We start from the raw sequence: 15,927 nt of genomic DNA on the forward strand, positions 1-15,927 counted from the left end.
GCCCAGATTCCTCACCTTTGAGTAGATCACTGTGGCCCTTATTATTTATGCCCATCTAGATCCGGCAAACTTGCCCTAGAGTGAATGTGTAGAAGTGTCTTTTGTTTGCTTTAGCAAAACTGCCTGAAATTGTGGGAATCAGAGCTGAGGGGCTGAGGGCATTCAGTTGATCTGAGGAACATGGAGATGGGTCCTCCCTGCCCCTCCCCCATCAACACTGGAAGAAAACTGAGGCAGCTGGGACTTGAGGTCTAGTCCTCCCACCATATCAGAAAAGCAAGAAGCATGGGGGAAATTCTGGGTGCACGCGAAGCCTTTCTGAGATCAGCTCACATCCCTGAAGCAGCAGGGGCTCGGACCAAAAGTGTTCGTTTTCAGAAAGTTACAGAAAGGTAATTCATGACTGTGAGTCTGGAGCCCACTTGACCTAACATAACTTGCACACACGAACTTCTTTAACAACCGCTGCAGCCTGACATGGGCCTGCCTCTGCCTCTGATGTAGCCTCCTCCACACACGTTTAGGCAGTGGAATAAAAAGGCTTGGAGGACCCCGGCCCCTCAGTGACAGAGGTGTCCCCACAGACTGTAGACGCAGAGAGCCCATGAGTCCACCTTAGATTGTGTGTCTTAAGGGCCAACACGTTGCCCTGGCCTCTCTGTACCCAGGTGACAGGTTACAAAGGAGAGTGGGACGCTTTCCATAACAGACAGAGAATGTCTATGTATGTTAACCTAACTAGAAGAAGCTGAATTGTACTTGGGAGCAATAAGATATGGAACTGAAAGCCCCTGGGACTGGGACGTTTCTGCTTCCAGCTCCATCTGGAAGTGACGTTGGTCTCACTCTGCCACCTGCATGAGGCAGTTCCTATACTCCATTTTCCAAGATTTGTCACACAGGGAAACCGAGCATCATTCTCCCATCTTTAAGATCTAAAAAACAAATTCACAACTCTTCAGGAAGAGCTCTGACTGACCTTGCTTGACTCATCCTTGGATCAGGATTTATCACCCAGGAACACTGACATTCTGGGCCAGCTAACTGTCTCCTGGATGGTTGTCCCGTATATTCTAGGATGTTTAGGAGGACTCCTGGGCTCCACCCACACTACATATCAATAGCATCCCTAACCCTTATACCCCCCTAAGTTGTGTAAACAAAAATGTCTCTAAAATCACCAAATGGCTTCTCATGGATAAATCAGTGTCCAATCAGTGTCCCCTGATTGAGAACATTGCTTTAATTAATGTGGTCAGAAATTTAAGAAACAAAACAGAGGATCACAGGGGAAGAGAAGAAAAAATGAAACAAGACAAAACTAGAGAGGGAAACAAATCCTAAGAGACTCTTAATCTTAGGAAACAAACTGATTGAGGTTTGCTAGAGGGGGTGGGGCTAGGGGGGCTGGGGTAACTGGGTGATGGACATTAAGGAGGGCTTATGAAGTAATGAGTACTGGGCATTCTATAAGACTGCTGAATCACAGGTCTGTACCCCTGAACCAGAGAATACACCATATGTTCATTAACTGGATTTAAATTAAAATAAAAATGAAAAATTAAAGTTAAAATTAAATTCTCAAGAAATAAACAAAAAAATCCAAACAAAAAGAAATACAAGATCACATTATTATCAGAGCAGAGCAGTGACGTAGGGGAGAGGGAAGATCAAATCCTTGATCTATTGTGAAGTAGGCAGCCACTCCAATTTCAGTTTTCTGCATACCTCAAGCTTCCAGCCCCACTTTCATTACAGAGGCTTCCTCTGAGCTTCCGCACTAATATATTCCCTAGTCTTTGTTGTCACGTGGTTATTGCATCACCATGGAAGGCTCTAAAAAATTTAGATGGAGTGAGGTGTAAGAACTAGGACTAGGCAAGAGTTCTCATAATATTTACCCATATTGAAACACGATAACATGCCAATACGAGCAATTTATCTCAAATGTAATATAAGAAAAATCATTAGCCATAATTGGATTTCTATTTTAATGTTTTCCTTTGATAAAAGGAAGAACAAATGATTCATTCTGGCTCACTGACTTTATAAAATCAAAGGGAATAAAACCTAACCCACCCAAGAAGGCCTCAAAAAATGATCAGAGCATGTGTTTTGTCCTTGAAATTTCTGCTATTCTTTTTTGATTTATAAGCAGTCTGAAGAAGAATCCTATAAATTAAAACATATACTCCTGCATCTTGATTTTCATACACACCCCAGAGGTAGATTTACAGTCAGTCAAGACCTACTCCATCATAATTAAATTGTACTTGTCAGCTTTTTATTGCCATTCTTGGAGATAAATCCTTATCTTAGAGTTTCCCACAATGATTGTCATCATGGCCTCTTGCTTTTTTCATGGAAAGGGGATTCTGACAGAATCATAACTCCTGGAGATTTTGTATGACTTTACCTTCAGCTTCATCTCTTCATCACAAGACACCATTATTTCATTATCTAAAAATACTCTGATTTTATTTCTTCAAAATTTTCCAGAGGTTTTTTTTTTTTTTTCTCATTCTTTTTCTCTCCCTCCCTCCCATTCATACTTGTGTCCTCCCTTCCAAGAAATAAAAATAGATGTTATTTAAAACCTTAATTTTTCTTGACCTTGTTTATAATCCTACAACTTCCTATTCTATGTTGTTTGATGGAAGTTTGCCCCATCTTGCTTATTTGAAAGTAATAAATATTCTTGCTGTAAATGTGATGGTATCTGATGAGAAAAAGCATCCTAATATGCCTTAATATGTAAAATTACATATGCAGTCCTTTCTTTCTCTTCTTTTCAAATTTAATTTAGATATAATTTCCCAGAGACTCTCATGCAAGAATCATCAAATAAGCCTAATTCCAAATAACCTCATATTCATAGATCCCATGAAGTAGGACTTCAACATATCTTTTGCAGGGTGTGGGGGGAGGTTAGGGAGGACAATTTAACCCATGACAAATGCTATCTCATGCTGACAAATTAGTACAGTCTTTCTATAAATCACCTTAACAATATTCTTTCTGCTACTAATTTCTTGTGGGAATCCACCTTGAGGAAAATAGAAATGTAAATTGCAGCTATATACAAAAATGTTATTTGCAACATTATTAAAGGGATTGTTTAGAGGAATCTAAAAGTAAAAAATGAGGAATGATTCAGTACTTTTGGTACTTCCCTAGGATGGAATAATATGAAGCCACTAAAAATGATATTTACAGTTTTTAAATGTTCAGCATCATAGAGAAGCCAGGAAATACTAACAAAGAGCAATTAAGTTTCATTTTATACTTGAAATTAGCCCCGAATCAAAGAAAACAAATACACGGTGTCAAAATCAAAGCACTTTTGGTGAATAAAGGAGGAAATGAGCATTCTTCTACACTGACAAGGAGAATGTTAAGACTGAAGAGCTTCATGGAAAGCCCTTTGGAGATACATGTTGAGCTTTAGAAACATTCTTGTCTTTGGTTTACCAGTTCCATTTCTAGAATTTACTTTATAGAAATCATCTTGGGTACACACAAAAAGTTATTCATGAAACTATTTACTGGAGCTAATTATAAGGAAAAATTATGAGCAATCTAAATACTTAATAGCAGGAAACAGGATAAATAAGTAATAAGACATCCAGATAACAAATACTATGTATTTAATAACAGGGGAAGATGTGAGACATACTGTTTAGAGAGAGAAAAAACAGATTACAAAATAACATTTAGAATACATCTCACTTGTATAAATGAAAAGCCCACCTATGAGGGTAGAAAAGACTATAAGCTTATCAAGCAGGTATTAAGAGATTGTGGGGTCTGCACAGTGCCCTTGTGGATTAAATCAATTAAAACGGCTTTCAAAAATATATAATTTGTTGGGGCACCTGGGTGGCTCAGTGGGTTAAGCCGCTGCCTTCAGCTCAGGTCATGGTCTCGGGGTCTTGGGATCGAGTCCCGCATCGGGCTCTCTGCTTAGCAGGGAGCCTGCTTCTCTCTCTCTCTCTCTCTTCCTGCCTCTCCATCTACTGTCAAATAAATAAATAAAATCTTTTAAAAAAAATATATATATATATATATAATTTGTTTTCTTGAAATAGTTCGCTGACTCCAAAAGGATCTTGTCACTATTTTAATGTTGGATATATTTGTAGTATTGGAATAAATACTTGAATTATGTTGATACTAAGAAGTGAGGAGGACTTAGAAGGAAACTTTACTTTCTTCTGTTCTCTAAAAGACACATGAAATTCAGTCAGGAAATGGAAAACTGGATTTTTATAAGTTTAGTTTTCACACATAAAAATATGTAATTATACAATTCTGTCTGTCATAAAAAAAGATTGCTCAGTTGCTAAATACCTGAAAGCTAGAAAAGGACATTTTAGAAAAAAAATCAGTTTTTAGTTATGTTAAAAAAATAGAATTGTTTATAATATGTTACTTTAAAAATTGCAAAGTGTTTTGGGCTTGGAGATTACTTGAGTAAAAAAGTTGGATACATGTGAAAAACGTTAGGATATTTTTCTTAGAAATAACCACAAGTTGGGTACTGTGCAATATCATCACAATGTTGGAACTTCTTTTCCTGTTCTGTTGAATTTGTGACTCAATTATTATAATTCCCAATACGCTATACTTTATTTTTATTCTACAGTCTTTTCTGTGTGGTCACGGTTTTAACATTGCTCTCTCATTCCAAGACACGTGAGTGCCAAACGAACTTCAAGAATTCCTAAGAAGACCATGTTTCACTCTTATTCCCCATTCTTTGCTCTTAACTAATGAGGCCCTTTGTATAAAATCAGGAAGTGGGCTAACTATATTTTAGAACAAGCCAGAGAGGTTTCAGCAGATACATAATAGATTTTTAAGCTCACATAGGTTTATCCTATTTCTTCCAACAATTTGTTTTGTGGGCACTTGTGGGATATTTAATGTAGATTGTTCTTTTCTATTTCTCCTTTCATAAAATAAGAGCAAAAGCTGAGCCCTTCTTATCGAGGTTGTTAACACTGATTCCAGGCTTAAATTGTCCAATGGGATTCTTTTGCTCACAAAAGGCTTATCACATTTCTTCCAACAATTTGTTTTATGGCCGTTGGTTCCTGGCCAAGTGGGCCTTTTCATGGGCTGCCTCATGACATGGCAGCTTCCAGGGTAAAGCAATCCAAAAGCGAGAGTGGGAGAGAAACATTGCCAAGGTAGAAGCCACAGTCTTTCCATAACTTCATCTCAGAAATGACATCCCATCACTTCTGCCATTTCTTATTCATTAGAAGTAAATCAGTAAGTCTAACCAACACTCAATAAGAAGGAATTACACAGAAGTGTGAATTCTAGGAAGAAAGAATCCTTTAGGCCTACGTAAAGCATGGTCCAAAATGTGAGAACACTGTTGGGTGCTGTGCAAAAAAACCCAAAATAGTCCAGGTAAATCTCTAAGGAGATATTCATGTGGGAGCAGATGTCAGGACCTGGACAGGGGCATGGACAGAATAAGGGGTAACTGGTCGCAGAGCTGGCATGGTAAAGGAGGCCACCAGTGTCCAGGTGACTAGAAGAACGCTGAAGGAAATACGAACCCAAGCTCAGGCCTGGAACCTGACATAGAGAGGAGCTGTGACCCCGAAGCCAGATTGGGGGTCATATGAGATCTGCAAGGGTAGCTTGCATTAAATTCTGGTGCTTCGGCTCAGGAAATGGATAGAAAGGGAGGCATGAGTCCGGGAAGTTTTGTTGGCTTAGCTTTGAGAACTAGGAAAATGGCAGGGCCGAAATGAACCACCAAACAGTGGTTCTCCAACTCAGCTTGGTATCACAATCACTGGTAACTTGACAAGAATGCAACGATCCCGGCCCTGTGTTACTTCAATAAGCCCAGCCTCTGTGTTCCTCTTTAATAGTCTTGCTAATTCTGATACATGCCAAAGTTTGAGAGCCTCTGCCTCAGAAGAACTACTTGCATACCCGGAGGAGTGTGCCATTTACTTATTCATGATAATTAATTCACTAAATTAACAGACTAGCATTACACTCTGACACAGTTCATGGTGAAAATATCAATGTGAATCCTTGTGGGCAGAAATGGAGAAGAAGACGGTTATAAATAAAAGCATTCCAAGGAAAAGGCCTGTGCTTTTATGCTGAAAGAACAAATCGTGGCTGGCACTGATTAATAGATTCTGCTCTCTCAGGCTGACAAAATGCAAAAGAATTTTCTATGCCAGAAATAACAAAATGGACACCAAAGCCAGCATCTGGAAGTTATTCTTAAAGAAATATGGCTTTAGCTAAAATTGGACGGGTGGGTCAGTTTCTATTTACCCATTTTACTGGTCCATGCTGACTAAAGGTTCATGCAACTTACACTAAAATCTTTATCCTGTTTTTCTTTCTCTTCCTTATTCTTGTCACATGTTTATTTCCAAATATGTCTGAGAAACAGATCGGTGGCAGTCTACAAAGACTTAGATAGCTGTGGACCCCGATTATTCTTTTGACAAGTAGTCTTAATTGAGGGGGATCTTAGTATGGAATAAATCTTCGAACCCAGGGAGATCTGGTTTTAAGTCCAGATGATGCCATTGACCGACTACGAAAACTTAAGCAAATGACTTATCTTCGTTGAAGATCTTTGTGTGTTTATATGCGGTTCACATAATAACTTTGAAAGATATTGTTAGAAGGGATGTGGGCAAGATGCTGAACCTGTAGTAGGTGCCCAGTAAACTGAGCTATTATTACTATTAATGACTGATACTCCATAACTCTGTAAACACTGAAAGCATTAGAACCACAGTTTGCTCAGGATCACATGCAGTGGGTGCCCATTAGGCTGTATTCCTGATTTCTTCTCTTTAAGTAAAAATCATAGTGTAGTAATTCAGAGCAGAGACCCTGGATTCAGCCTACCAAGCTCACATCTAGCTTTGAAGTTCACTAGCTATATATGCTTGGATGATTTACTAGACAATTCACTTAACCTCTCTCTGCCTTGCTCTCTTCCTCTGTAAAATGCGGATAATAGGGATGCAGGAGCCTCAGAGGAATTTGTAAGGATTAAATCAGTATTTGTAAGGCACTTCCAAGACAAAGCACCATGTGTGTTAATAATCCTTAATCATAATTCTTTTTAAAAAGTCCATTCTCTTAGGAAAAAGAACGGTTCTTTTTATCTTATCAGACCAATTGTGGATGTTGTTCATCAAAGAAAATAATGGCTTGAAGTGTCTTTTTGTGCAGGTTTCCTCTTTTTGATGGGTTGATGATAATATACTGCTCTAGATTTGTTTTCAGGCCTTCCTTGATTATAGGATGCAGCTCTTAGGAGAATGTGCACTGCTCATTGCACGACAGTTACTTTGGGAATTGCAATTAATCGTCTGAGTCAAGAGAGCTCCATTCATAGAATGACTTCGCTGTCAGTAAACTGATTAGTATACCCATGTGATCTGAACACATGAAGGCACTATCCAAAACACCTGACTGGCTCTCAGGAAGTAGCATTCCCTATGAGAACTTTGCTCTGAATTGAAATAATAGGAAAGAGTGATCCAGTTTTATTTTTCTCTCTATGACAGCATAGAGTGGTGGAGTGTTTTGTGCAGTGATACATCAACATGTATGATTAATGATAATAGTAAAAATAGAGCAATATTTTCCTATACGTAGAAGAGAATTTCTTATTAACTCACTTTTTCCTTCCATATTGTTTAATAGAAGTATTTACTTCAAAGATTGCCTTCTTCTTAAAATGAAAACTGTTATACCAGTATTGATGGGGAGAGAAGCTTCTGGGATTAGGAAATTTGTTGTTATGGCTGCTTGGGGGAAAACAAAGCCAGAAACCTCCTCAGGTGAACTCAGGAGTGTGATTTTTTTCCTGAGGCTACTATTATTGATGTTCATTCATTCTCTAGGTTAGCAGACAAGAAATCTATGTCGCCTTGAGAAAATTTCCCGTAAAGAATTTGCCCCCCCTGCGTGTTTTTGAGCATTTACTTCCTGAAATTTTAGAAGACTTGCGTGTGACACACAGCCAGTTTATGTTAAATATCAAAGGTTTTGCTGATGGCTGCACAGACCGAGGGATAGGAAGCCACTTTGATTTTATCTCATAGCTATGGCATGAGTACTTCAAATGAACAGAGAAGGAAACCATCATGTGTAGAGAGTTGTTTGGATTCCTAGGGAGAAGGCAGTTGTCTACCTGGTGGCTCTCAGTAAGAATTCAGAGGCTTCAGGGGCGCCTGGGTGGCTCAGTTGGTTAAATGCCTACCTTCAGCTCAGGTCATGATCTCGGGGTCTTGGAGACAGAGCCATGCATCAGAGTCCTTGCTCAGGGGAGTCTGCTTCTCACTCTGTGCTCTCCCTCTCTCTCTCTCAAATAAATAAATAAAATTGTAAACAAACAAACAAACAAAAAAACCAGAGGCTTCTTTCCATGAACCCAGTTTCTTGAGGTTGAGAACGTCCTGCAATGTGCAGTGTGAACAAGGCTGAACAGGGACGTTGGTGAACTGTGTGGGACAGGTCAGTCCCTGAGCAGGAACAGCCCCTGGACACCTGCCCGTTGGGGGCACTGCACCATGGAGAGTGAGGCATGAGCTGGGGCAGGTGGCACCAGGAGGTCACGGAAAAGTGATGACAGGGTGACAGAGGTCAAATACGTGGAAAGAGAAGCTCAAGAGAGAGAAGGGGTCGACATGTATTGCACTGTCCAGCTGTGCTGCTTCAGGAAAGTGAAACTATAAAAGCAAAGGGAAGAGCGAGACAAGAAAGTGTAGAACAAGGGAAGACAGCTTATCTGGATTCCCCTCCCAAACTGCAGGACCCTGGCCACAGCCCATCTGCATTTTGAGTAAAGACAGTGGATTCTGAATTCTCTGGGGGCACGTGCACAGGTTCAAGAGAAAAGCAGAGGGAAAGACTGTTTTTCAAGTAGCAGGAATGACATGTTGGCTGTAGTCATCGATGGCTAGACAGGATTTACAAACTCTCTTGGTGAAGCAGGCTAGATTCATATTTGCCTGATAGGCTTATGATTATACTTAAATATCGTATAATGTAAATTCAACTTAGTATAAAGTAAGTTGTATTTAGTATAATCGTCACTTTTAAACAAATCCCATTTATTTTAAAATTCAAATAAATTACTTTATTAAAAATGTGTGTCTAACACGCCTTGTTTCCTTATTGATACCCTGGATGCGGTTGTTACCAAATTTGCTTAGTGTGACTGAATGTTATGTTAGGGTTTGCATGCATCAAGCAGCATGAACGATTGGCATTTCTTAAACTTCTCAGGAGATGTATTTTGAGGTAGAGCTGCTCAATAATACTAAAAGCTCTGTGGAAAAAATATATATTATATATATACTACCTGGTACATTGAGTTCATGGTATAAATTGCCTAGGGAAGACCCTTGTTTGAATTATTTGTAGGTTTCCTTTTAATGATTCATCATATCACTTGCATATTGCAAAAACACCCTTGTAAAATATATTACATTTACTTTAAAGTCTGTTTTCAAGAGAACATTTTCTGTGACATCACACATGTCTTATTTATGGGAAACATTTTTCTAGTACCTGAAAAAAAGTTGGGAGCAACTGTTTCAATTTTCTCTTGTAGACAATGAAATCTTATCGTTTATTATGTTTCTCCCTTTGCTTGGCTTCTAGAGAACTTTAAGAGGCAAAACCGTGGTTCAGCTACATCGAACTCACCAAATCTTACTGAATGTCTTTCATGTACTAATCTCAACCTCTGGTTTCATTTTTTTCTATCCTCATCTTCTCTTTCTTCTAGTTTCCTCTAATTAAAAAAAGAATTGTTGGCACCTCTAATTCTTCTTTGAAAGTAAGATAGGCAAAAGGAGGAATGGACAGACATCTAGATACGTTTATTAAAGTCTAGGTGGGGCCCTGCATCCTACCTGCAGATATCCCAGTGTAGGGGAAGAGGTGGCTTAGCAGCTCAAAACGGGTCAGATCCACAAGCATTTTGGTTCTTTTCACCAATGATGAAATTTTTGTTATTATTAGCTTATTTTCTTGCTTCAATTTTTGGAGCAAATTTTGTTGCTTTGTGGTCACTAGGACATTGTGCTTCTTTCTAAAGTAAAATTTAGGTGTGTTTTTATTAGAGGACCCCTTGGTTTCATAAGCATTCGTTTGTGGAGGAGTTAAGAAAAAAATAATGCTTCTCTGCCTCCCTCCTCACAATATAATTAAAATGCTACCAATGTGAAGTAAGCTCTCTCTGATCAAACTTCAGCATTTAAATTTCCTAAGGAGATGTGAATTTGACTCATGTCTTCAGTGAAGAAAAGGCAAATATTCCTGGGCTATAGGACAGAATTTATTGCAATAAAATCTACTGGGTGGTTTTCTGTAACAAATTAAATTAATAATATTGAGTTTAGGTACACATAGTTCAGCAAAAAGAAAGTTTTACTTGACAGTAATAGATTTAATGGTAGAATTACTCTAAGAACCAAACAAAATTAGTTTGCTAACATACTTTTTGTTTCAAGAAAGAAAAACAGAATCTCCATGTGTTCACTTCTCCCCTACAGAGTGCTTTCAGGATACTAAGAAAATATGTACATATGTGTTTCCTATTCTGGGCTAACCCTGAAACTCTATCCTCTTATTTCTAACTACACAGCTTTCTCATTATCAAAATGTCCTGATATTCAAGTCCATATACTTTCTTCTTGACAAGAGACACTGCCTCTCCAATTCCTTGAGGCTTCCTTGGTTGTCCACCATGGAAGACAGGCAAGATGAAACTGCAAACGCAATCACGTTTGGGACAATATTCCCAATGGCTTCATCAACAGATGTGTATTGTAACTCTCAGTCAAGTTTCTTCTCCGTGTATTTTACTGCCTTCTGGAATAGAGGGACTTCTCTGATCTGACCATTAACAAGCAGGTAGTGGGGAGCTTAATGAGTAAGTTTTTGTTGAAAGGTCTGAGGAAGCAACTTGACACTTGCACCCTGGTAAGTGTAGGCAGCTCCGTTTTTAATATGGAGTTATAACCACTGACAGAAAAATATCAGAGAAATAAGAATTGACCAAGGGATTCAGTAAGTCTGGCATGAATTTAAGTTTCATATTTGAAAATATGAAATATGAAAATATTTTTGTGGAGTTATGAAAAAAAATCCTTCTCTGCCCCCTCCTCACAATATATAATTATAATTATATTATATATCATATATTATACATTATATATAATAATTAATTATAATATAATTTAATATAATAGTAATAATAATAACCAAATAAAATGAAGTTCAAAAGTACTGGAAAATCTGTGTCTACATCCATGAAAAGAGAAGTAATCCTGTGGAAAGGAAGAAGAGGAACTCTGAACTATGCCACCTTTAACAAGTGGTCATGTACAACTATGAAGAAATCAAAGACAAAACTATTCAAAACTTGGACACAGCTATTTTTTGCAAGTATAAAGACATTGGGAATCCATCTTCCCAAAAGCTATGTCCTGCAATAGATATGCAGCAGATGTGTCCAGCTCTGCCCTGAGTTTATCCTCCCCTATACAGAGGCAGAGACTGAATAGGACAAATCTAAAACCAGGACAGATGTTAGAACCCTTCTTGATCTGATGGAAAATGAGGTAAGAGAAAACAAGAACAGAGAAGTTATCAGGGGAGGAGTATATAGTAGGAAGTTTGGGACAGTACCAGATTTATTTATCTGTTTGCCCTGAGGCCAATCCATCTTCATTAATTCAACAAATATTTATTGAAAGAATACTGTATGTCAGGCACTGTGGTAGGTACTGCTATACAACAGCGAAAAAAACAAGTCTCTCCTCTGATGCAGCTTACGTTCCAGAAGGGGAGACAGACAAGACACAAATGTTATGAAAAAAAAAAAAAAAAGAAAAAGAGAAAGCAGAGAGTTAGATAGAAAATGAGACAGTTAAAGTGGGTATAGCAAAAAATTCTCTAATAAAGTAACTTCTGAGCAGAAATTTGACTCAAAAGAGGGACTAAGCCTTGGGGTTATGTGGGGACAAGAATGTTCTAAGCAGAGAGCTCATTATTGCCAGGACACTATCAGTCTTTCAATAATAACTGAACACAGAGGTTTTGTTGTTTGGGTGTTGTTGTTGTTGTTGTTGTTATTTAAATTTTTGCTTGTTTTTTTTTCCTGTGGGATCAGACATGGCCACACAGTTGATAAGAAAACAAGCAAAACAAAATCCCTGGAAGCCTTGCATATCTACATACCGGTATAGATTGCCAGTCAAAAATACAGTTCATTTTAAAAATGAAATTTCTTGGAGGACAGTTTTATCCAAGACACCATTTCATCTCTCTAATCAACCTTTTAAGGCCTGGCATTTCCAAGTGTATGAAGTGATAATATAATTTACAAAGAAGGAAACAATTGGAAAGGAGAAGAACTCTAGCATTTTGCAATATTTCGGACCGAACATTCCCATTTTCAAAATCTGAATAAAATTCAAATTCTGGATAACAACATTACATAATATCAAAAGTAACTTTCAGCTAATATCTTCATGAGCATTATAAACTCTTTTAGTTGATCCTGGGGAATAGAACCAAGGCACCATTTTATCTCAGCGACAATGAACCTGCAGAAGCCTAAGTCACACTGTGTTACATGGAATCATCTTAAATGCAATCAAGTCAATCCAGAATTTATTTCTGCAACTCATCTGCAGCTCTTATTGAAACCTAACTAGTTTAACGGGATTATCTGCAGGGGGCAATGCATATATTATGGTTTGCACAGTGCATGCCTGGGGATAGGAAGAGGAAACCAAGCAACAGATGTCCCTGTGTCACAACTTATTGACTTTGTATTTCTGTTTCCAGAAGACTGGTGGCCATGTCTCTTTCAGTCCTGAGTTACAGGGGCTTCCACATTTCAACAAATCAGATATTCATCTGTCAGACTGAGTTAAACCAGATTTCCATGATGTGGAAAAAAATGCTCAAGAGAATTGTAGATAAAGCCATCAAAATTATGTTCCACCTGTGGCCATAGCCAAGCAAAACCTGCCAATTTTATCCCATGGCAGATCTAGTGACAGCTCTCATCACTTGGCTTTGCCTGCTTAGTTCTGCCTTCCTAAATTTCACTCCAAGCTAGGTTTGCTTCAAGACCCTATAGGCTCAAACATCAGGTGAATCCAAATGATGAGAAATTCACTGAAAAGAATCTGAGCCTATTTCACATGCATAATTCACATTTGTAATGGTTTCATTCAAGTGGCTTATTGAATTCTTCTTTTAAATATTTTAGGGTTTTTGTGTGTGTATGCCTTGACAAAATGGATTTATCTAACACTACATAAATAACTATCAAAATTTGCCTCAAATTGACAAAACTAATTCCCAAAAGATATAATGTTAAGTATGAGAGAGAATATAAAATTTAAAGCCTGTGAATTTTGGTCTTTAATTTTATCTTTCTAGAGTAAATTTAGAGGTTTACTGTTTTTCCTTCTGTCCCTGATACTATATTAATAACAACAGAAAGGTTAAGAAATTTCAGTGTAGTTGTTCTGTAACATATTAGGAGTTATAAGGAGTCCAAATGCTAAGGTTGGAAGAGAAAATTAATTCAAATGCAGAGCTCATTTTCTTAATGCAACTTAATGTTATTTTATGTATATATATTATATATATACACACACATATACTCATACACCATATATATACATATACAGGCACATACATGTATGTGTATACCTATGTGTATATCTATAAAGGTAATATGTAAATATAAACATATACATGTACATGTGTATATGTACATATAGGTATATACATATGTGTGTTACATGCCAAACCAAATTGACCTCACAGACACATGATGTATACATGTTTTGTGTGTGTGTGTGTGTGAGTGTGTGTGAGGTCAGCTTGTTTTGTCATGTGAATTTGAGATAGACATGTTATTAATATTTAATTCCAATTCTATCTTGAACACTAAGCTTGTTATTTACATATCCTAACTGTCCATGGCTTTATTATTTTATAAGCCAGAACTAAAGAAATGAAATGCTATTGCAGGGGACTTGGTAATTTTACATAGGCTGATAAATTTGGGTGGGATATTTTACCAGCTATTTTATTATGTATGAAGTGCCTGTTGATTATTCTGCTACTATGAGGCTGACTCTTAAAACTCCAAAGTTGAAAGAAAATCCAAATGTCATCATTTGTTATCTTCAGGTAAGCTTCATCTCTCTAATATTGACAGATGCCATCTTAAACTTTGCTAGAACAAGGAAGAAAATAAATAAACACACTCACAGACAGAGATCTTACTGAACTTAAATGAATTTCAGGCAAGAGGCCAACTTGGGAATTGGACTAGAATTGACAATATGTCCCCGATAATGTTAAGAACTAACATTTATTGAGCTCTTACTATGTGCCAGACACTTTTAAATGCCGCATCATGTTAATTCATTTAATCCAAATATAAATGCCTATCTCCATTTTATTAATGAAGAAACTAGGGACTAGAGAGGTTATGTAACCTAATGAAGTTTGTCCTCCCAGCAAACAGAATGGCCTAGATTAAGAATTTAGGGAGTCTGACTTCTAAGTACTATTCCTACTTCCAGACTAGGTCATCATCTACTACCAGACTTTATTTTTTTTTTTTTTTTTTTAAAGATTTTATTTATTTATTTGACAGAGAGAGATCACAGGTAGGCAGAGAGGCAGGCAGAGAGAGAGGAGGAAACAGGCTCCCTGCTGAGCAGAGAGCCCGATGCGGGACTCGATCCCAGGACTCTGAGACCATGACCTGAGCCGAAGGCAGCGGCTTAACCCACTGAGCCACCCAGGCGCCCTACTACCAGACTTTAAACCCAAGTTTTTTGGTTTTTTTTTTTTCCTGTACTTCTATGATGGTACATTTTTAGTCAAGCAGTTTGGCATCTTACTCTCCACTGGGTCCAAAGATTCTGTGCAGTATCACTGAAGGCAGATATTTTTTGGTCAGTTCTTATTTTAACGCTTAAATTTTCAAGACCTAGACCACTGACTTGTACATAATAGATGCACACTATATTTGTTTGATAACCAGCTACTCTTTATAGTCATGTTTTCTATGAATGAGCTATAAGTGTCTGGGTTTTAATCCTGACCTTGCAGCTTACTAGACAAACAGCCTTGAACAAGTCTCTTGATCTCTGTAAGCCTCAGTTTTCTTATACATAAAATGAAAGCAAATATGATTCTTCTCTAATTTTTTCCAAGATTTTATTTATTTATTTGAGAGAGAGTGGTTGGGGGGGCACAGAGGGAGAGAGAAAGTCCTCAGCGAGGACGCTGAAAAGGGAACACAAAGTGGGACTTGACCCCAGGACCCTGGGATCATGACTTGAGCCGAAGGCAGAGACTTAACAGACTGAGCCACTCAGGCGCCCCTCTTCTCTAAGATTTAAATGAGATAATAAGGATTTAACATTCTAAGAATTAAATGAAATAATACTTCCAACCACTTAGCACAAGGAAAATAGTTTGATAAATTCCTAACACATACCGTATGATCTGACAATCTCATTTTTATGTATTTACCCAAGAGAAATGAAAACATAAGTCAACACAAAAACCTTACTTAAATAAGTGCTTTATTCATAATAGTTTAAAACCGGGAATAGCTCAAAAGTGAATCAACAGGCAAATAGAATAGAAAAATTATGGCATAATAGAATAGCTCTCATCCGTGAAAGGAATAAGCTATGGATAAAAGGACCGATGTGGATAACACTCAAAACCATGATGCTAAAGCAAAGAATTCATATGGAAAAGCTTGCACATGCTGCAATTCCACGCATGTGAAATTCTAGGAAAAATAAAAATGAGTAGGCACAGCAATCAGACTGGTTGCCGGGGTCTAGGGCTAGG

Source organism: Mustela lutreola, chromosome 2 (genome assembly GCF_030435805.1).
Source record: "Mustela lutreola isolate mMusLut2 chromosome 2, mMusLut2.pri, whole genome shotgun sequence".
NCBI classification, from domain to species: Eukaryota; Metazoa; Chordata; class Mammalia; order Carnivora; family Mustelidae; genus Mustela; species Mustela lutreola.